The following is a 7162-nucleotide window of genomic DNA, read 5'->3' on the forward strand; positions in this document are numbered from 1 at the left end:
TACAAATGACCAGCCCATATGAGTGAACAAGATCACCAATGTCACAAGATTATTTTTAATACCCCTCCTCTAATGATTACTGAAAAATTTCAGTCCAGAGAAAGTAAACCAAAAAATATTTCCTGGAATGATAGATCCATAATTGGTCTACCAAGGCTAGGTAAACGACTTAGAAGTCAAATATAATTCAGTAAAACATTGAGAAGATCATTAGTGCTTCAAAACATTGGTACTTCAGTAAAACTTGGTTCTGTAGTATAAAAATGTTGTCATTCTCAAACCAATGATAACCTACATTTACTCTCCTGAAAGTATATTACTTTTCAAATAAACTTTTTAAAATCATTCACCAAAATATTTGACAAGTAGGTGATACTTAGTGACATTACAAGTTTTTCATGTGTAGGGAGCAAATTACAATAGAGTTGATTTATTTTCCCAGCACTAATGCCAAACAGGTTCAACCATTCATTAAAGTGTAGAAATAGTACCCCCCACCATTTGTGTTGTTCAGTAGGTGCCTTCGAAAATTTGTTAAATAAATCAGCCTCCCATATTTCAAACCAAAACATTAGCCAATAAAGTAAATTTCATCACATAATAAGAACATTTTAAAAAGTCACGAATAGTTGCCTTATCATATGTTGTTTTTTGTTTTTCCCTATGTGTCTAACATAGTAAGAAATATGATTTTAAGTCTTGAATATGGGTACACATCAGAGATGTGACGAACATAAAATCTGTCTTCTATTTCCATTATATTCCTCTATAGTAGTAAATTGCAGTTTTCTTCTTTTTGCAAAACTTGTAGGTAGTAGAAAATATTATCCCATGTAAAATAAAATAATTGGAAACCATTGTACAAAGCCATTTATAAAAACTGGTAGTTAGGAATACATTCTAAGTCACTTTTAAACTTTCTTGTTGACTACAGAGTAATCTTCCAAATAGATGAGAATAAAATCATGTCTAGGTGTTTCACGTCTCCAGTCTTGCAAATTGTTATTGCAGATGAATGAATTATGGAAATATAAGTTGACATCACTTCAAGTATATGCAGGATTGAAACTCCATGGAATATATATAAACCTTTCAAAGTATTAACAGACAGTTTAACAGAATGACTATCAGGAAGTTGAAACCAGAGAGGAATAATTGTAAAGATATAGAAAGAATGAAAAATGGAACAAGAGGCAAGTCAAGCTAGAATACTCAATGTACACATGTGATAAAGGAAGTAGTAAATCTGAAATAAATCTTGGAGAAGGAGTTGGTTGATAATGATAGAAGGAGTGACTCTGATCCAGGAGCATTGGACAATTAGACGTATTTAATTGTAACACCCTTGCACAAACTTCTGAAATTCAGTTAAAAAACACAACAACAAACAAAAACACACAAAAATCACAACCAAACAGCAATCTCTAGAGAGTATGATTATGACCTCACAAAATTTTAAATAGTTAATCAAGGGCAGTCTTCAGAAAAGCAAATAAAGCTGTTCAAAAGGGCAGTTTGGGGTAGGGGAGAATTTTGACAGGATTCAAATAGATTGTCTAAGGTTATAAATCACCTATATCTGCTGCAAATATTTTCTTCTGTGAGTTTTCTTTGCCTGAACTGGATACTCCAGTGCTGAGACACACTTGATAGCTTGTGAAGATAGAATGGAAGAAACAAGATCAAGAACCCATTACTCCACTGGAGACAAAACAGTCCTCTATGTTTTCTCTCATCTCTCTTCACTACTCTTTTTTCATACTTTTAAGTCAAGTGATTTTGAATTATATCTTTCCTTCTTTGTTCTGGCAAGTAATTGGTCAAATTAATTCACTAAATATTACTTGCCATTTTTTTTTCTATCATGTTATTTACTTGTACAAACAAGTCCATTAAACTTCACCCTTGTATTTGGTAGCCACGAAAACCCAACATCTATGTTAATGAAGACAAACTTTAATGTAAAACTTTGTCTCCAAAAAACCAGTCCAAGAAGCTGTGATCACAAATATTTAGCTATTGGTTTTTCTTTTTTCTTTTACCTTTAAAGTCTTCCTGTGTCTAAAGTGCCCACAAAAATAAGTACTCCACAAATTTTTGGTTCAATCACTTCTAAACTCAAAGATATATTTTGCTAACAAGATGCTTAGAGGAAACCGAAGTATACTCCACTTTTATCTTCTCTCTTAATACTTTCCTTAGATACCATATCAGAAACAGTGAAGTTATTCTTTGTAAAATTATCTCAATAGATTCTTTTTCTCTTGGTCTTGCATTTGCTCAACAAGGTGCATGAAGATGACCAGACTTAAATCACCCATACCTTGTATGACAGTGTTTCTTACAACGGAAAATACTTATTTGTCCTACTTCGACGTCCTCCTCTTAGCTCTTGCCTGATTTCCAATTAATTACAGCTTCTTGACTTCAAGTCTAGTCAAGCTGAAGAACTATAAGGCCTACCCCAATGCTACATTGTCATGGTTTCTCTTATTAAACTCTTTTATTTGGATGTGGAATTTATTTTCATGTCTTCATTCAGTCTGTTCTGAATTGTAGTGAGCCAAATAGGCTCTGTAAAGTCACTTTAGGTACCAAAAATATTAACACAATCTATATCAAAAAGTTTTGGCCTCCCTCCACTGCTGAAGCCAATATGCTTAGCTAGGGCTTCTAAGAATGCCTTTTCTTACCTTTTCAATTTGCTCAATTCTTTTCTTTTTTGGGGCGGGTTTCATCGAAGGGCCTGAACTCTGGGCCTGGGCACTGTCCCTCTGCTCTGCTCTTCAGCTCAAGGCTAGCATTCTAGCTACAACACCACTTCTGGCTTTTTTTTTCTTTTTGCTTATGTGGTGCTGAGGAATCGAACCCAGGGCCTCATGCATGCAAGGCAAGCTCTCTACCACTGAGCCACCTTCCCAGCCCTGCTCAATTCTTTTTTGATCCCAAAACTTTTTGGCTTATGTAATAATGGAAGTCTTCACTATCTCATGTTAATAAGGATATTATATTTTGTGAACTACTTAGAAATGTGAAATAATTGGTTTGAAGAATCCAATCTGATGTTTTTCTGTGTTTCACTGCTTCACGTGCAAAGACATTGTGGAAAGTATTGCAAACAGAAAAATGCAACCCCAATACCTTCTTTCATTGTGGAGGGCACTTTCTCCCTAAATATTGTGACCCAAATTATCTTTTTCAGAGAATTACTGTTTGGTAATCAAAGGACAATTCACCAATTTTGCTGTCTTATTTTTTTTAAGAACTTTGAATTTAAATTCCACTAGAACCTTGTTTCACACAATAAGAGTATATTTCCTGGGTAAGGAGAAATCTCAAGGGAACCTACAGTATTTATAGCAAGGTTTTTGAGGTTTGTTTGTTTATAGTGAAAATGATCCGTCTTCATCCACATTGCACCCTCTCAGCTAAATCTCCATGAATTTCTTTGAATGAAAGCCTATTTTACCAGGCAATCTTAAATTTTCTTAATAGGCTACGTTATTAAAAAGTTTGAACAATTAAACTTTACCTGCCATAATTTTTTTTCTTTTGAAAATACTGTACAGAAGGGTTACAATTACATGGGCAAGATAATGAGTACATTTCTTATCAAGCATTGTAGCCTCCTCCTTTGTTTCCCCTTCCCATCCCTTCCCATCCTCCCCCTACCCCCCACCAAATCCTCCCGGCTCCCCCTCCCCCCCCACATCAAAATTGTAAAGTTCGTTTTCGACATAACGACTTGTACATCACATTGTTGGAATGGGTCCACCTGTATCCCTATTTAAACAATTTGTTTTTCCCCTTCACCTCCACAAATTATACCGACATCAAATACAGTGAAAGCAGGTGTTATACTGTGGGGGAGGGATATACAAAGCAATGAAGAAATAATCTTATAAATGTGTTAGAAACAATCGCATGAAAGAAAAAAATAACATTTGAATACATAGCTTAGGGTTCATTTCCCTAACATCACCTTATCTGACCTTTTCTGCTTGACTCAGACATATACTAGATATTGCAAATAAGGGAAACCCTGGGACCTATGTTCCTTTGGGCCTGGCTTACTTCACTTAATATAATTTTTTCCAACTCTTTCCATTTCCTAACAAATGGGGCAATGCCATTCTTTCTGATGGAGGCACAGAATTCCATTGTGCATATATACCACATTTTCTTGATCCATTCATCTACTGAGGGGCATCTGGGTTGGTTCCATATCTTAGCTATAGTAAATAGTGCTGCAATAAACATAGTCGTGTTTGTGTGTGTGTGTGTGTGTGTGTGTGTGTCTGTGTGATTGTGTGTGTGTGTGTGTGTGTGTGTGAGAGAGAGAGAGAGAGAGAGAGAGAGAGAGAGTTTCGGAGATACCTACCCCCATCTCTGAAGTGCCTCATCCTCCCAGTGGTTAGTACATCCAGGATCCCCACCCCAAGGAAGGTGGTTAGGGGAGGGTACATAAGGTTACATTGAGTGGGATGATCTGAATTCTATCCTGAAACTGAAGCCTGGAGAGCTAATGGAGAGAAGGGGAGGTTTAGAGGAGCATCAAAGGAAGCCCCTTACTTTTGGCTACAAGTACCAGAGAGAAGACTGAATCCATTCTTTTTGGTAGTAAGATAATTCGTGCCCACTATTCATTTATTTTATTATTTTTTTGTGAGTCCTAGGGCTGGGTTTCAGGGCCTCAGTGTCTTCCCTAAGCTTCTTTCATTCAAGGCTGAGGCACTACCCCTTGAGCCACAGAACTACATCTGGTTTTTTTCTGGTGGGGGGAGGTGGTTTTTGGGAGATAAGAATATTACAGACTCTCCTGCCTGCACTGGCCCTTAGTCATTGCCATCAGACCTCAGCCTCCTGAATAGCCAGGATGATGGTTGAGAGCCACCAGTACCTGAAGGCCACCATCCATTTATATTCCCCTAGGGCCAGTGCCGGCCACCTGCACTGCACCCTCCTTATTGTGAGTGGGAAGTAATCATGGGTGGGTTTGATACTTCAACAGCCTGCCTACTTACCTTTGAGCATTGTTCCTGATCAGTTTGATGGCAGCTACTTCCTTATCCACAGCAATGACTTAGCTTTGTCACAAGAACAAATGTACCCCAAGAGGTGTCATGTCTGGAGTCTTTCCTCTGCACACCGCCCCCCTCCCTGAAATAACACACCCCAGCAAAGAGAAGTAGACATAGAATGAATTCATTTTCTTATAATCGGGGTCTGGCCAGATAGATGGCGGTGAGGATCAGAGGCCCAGGATCATGCTGGGTGGTTGGACAACACAATGCCTCCTCATCCAATTTCCTTTAACTGTCTTAGCAGAGGGTAGTGGGGAAGTACTCAGAGGATGGATGGACGATGAATAACCGTAATGTTCTAGCCCTGGCACAGAGGGGCTTACCTCAGGGAGCTATTTCAAAAGGCTGAGCAAGACAGCTCCTGACCCACAGCCCACTCCAGAATGAGAGGGTCACCGTGGGTCCCAGCCACATGGAGACGCTGAGCCACCTCCTCCAGGATCCATTCAACCAGTTCCTGAAAGAGAGAGAGAAAGAGAGAGAGAGAGAGAGAGAGAGAGAGGAGAGGGAGAGAGAGGGAGAGAGAGAGAGAAAGAAAGAAAGGAAGAAAGAAAGAAAGAGAGAAAGAGAAAGAGAGAAAGAAAGTCAGAATTGGAATTATGCCTGATGCCAGTGGCACAGGCATAATGCTATACAGGAAAATGAGATATGAGGATCATGGTTTAGAGCCAGCACAGGCAGGAACGGCCTATGAGACTCTTATCTCCAAAGAAACACCAAAAATCCAGAAGTGGTGCTGAGGGCTCAAGTGGTAGAGCGCCTGCCTTGAACTGAGGAGCTAGGGGACAGCGCCCAGGACCAGAGTTCAAGCCCCAGGACTGACAAGAATTGGACTTTCCACCACAACAAGTGGACTGAATAGCAGCCATTGTCATAGGGAGCATGGCAGAGAAGTCAGGCTGAGCTTCCTGTAAACTGGGGGTCATGAATAGGTCACCCAGCTTCTTCGTGCCTCATTTGCCCCAGCTGCAAAATTGAACACACTGAAGGATCCCCTTCCTCATGGGGATAGGGTAAGGATGACAGAGAGCCATGTTTTGTTTCATAATCCCATACCTGTTGCACGATAAATAACAGGCCCCATCTGAGCCCTTGCAGATATCTTCCTGACATATGCTCACAGAATTTCCAAGAACCATATCTTGCAAATGCTCCTTCTATGCCTGGCCCTGCCCCAGTGATCCCCCTATATTGATCCCTTGTTTCCTCACAACTGTCCCAGGAGTATACTTAGGTCCAATGGTCAAGGCCCAGAGCTTCACCTGTGGTCAAGAATCAGCTGCTGTGGGCTAAGAGTTTGGGACTATCTATCTAAACCGATGAGTAAACGTGGTGCAACCTGTCTAGCATCCTGATGCAGAGAACCAGTCATGGTGGCCAACACCTGTCACAGGAGGATCGTGATCCAGCCCAGCCTGAGCATATATTGAGTCTCTATCTCGGAAATGCCCAAGACAGAAAGGCTTGGCTTTCATGGTAGAATACCTGACTGGCAAGCCTAAGGCCTTGAGTTAAAACTCTAATATACCAAAAAGAATCAGAGGCCCGGTGCCACAGACTCATGCCTATAATCCTAGCTACTCAGAAGGCTGAGATCTGAAGATCATAGGTCAAGATTTAAAATAGGGTTGGCCTCACCCATCAGACCTCATGATGAGAAGACCCAGAGTCTGACCCATCCAGTGCACTCCATAGTAACAGAACTGGCATACTTACTAAGTGCTGGCCATACTCTCTGTCCCCCTGTGGAGGCACCCCCTGTGGGCCCCGCCCCCAGGTCCTCCCAAGCTCCCTCTGCCACCAACCAGGGACAAGGGAGAAGACAGCTCCAGGGAACACAGACACCTTGGCCTTATAATTAAAGCGTTTCACCCTTCCAGGCCCCCAAACCTAAGACAAAACATCAATGCACCCCCAAAGATAGCAGTTAGAAGTTACGAAAGGGTCCAGCGCTCCTTGTTGGAAGCCACTTCTACACACACACACACACACACACACACACACACACACACAAACACACAAATCCGGCACAAGTAGTTCATGTCTGTCATGCTAGCTACACAGGAGGCTGTGGTCTG

Source organism: Dipodomys spectabilis, unplaced genomic scaffold (assembly GCF_019054845.1).
Source record: "Dipodomys spectabilis isolate Male_0828 unplaced genomic scaffold, ASM1905484v1 ptg000105l, whole genome shotgun sequence".
Taxonomy (NCBI): domain Eukaryota; kingdom Metazoa; phylum Chordata; class Mammalia; order Rodentia; family Heteromyidae; genus Dipodomys; species Dipodomys spectabilis.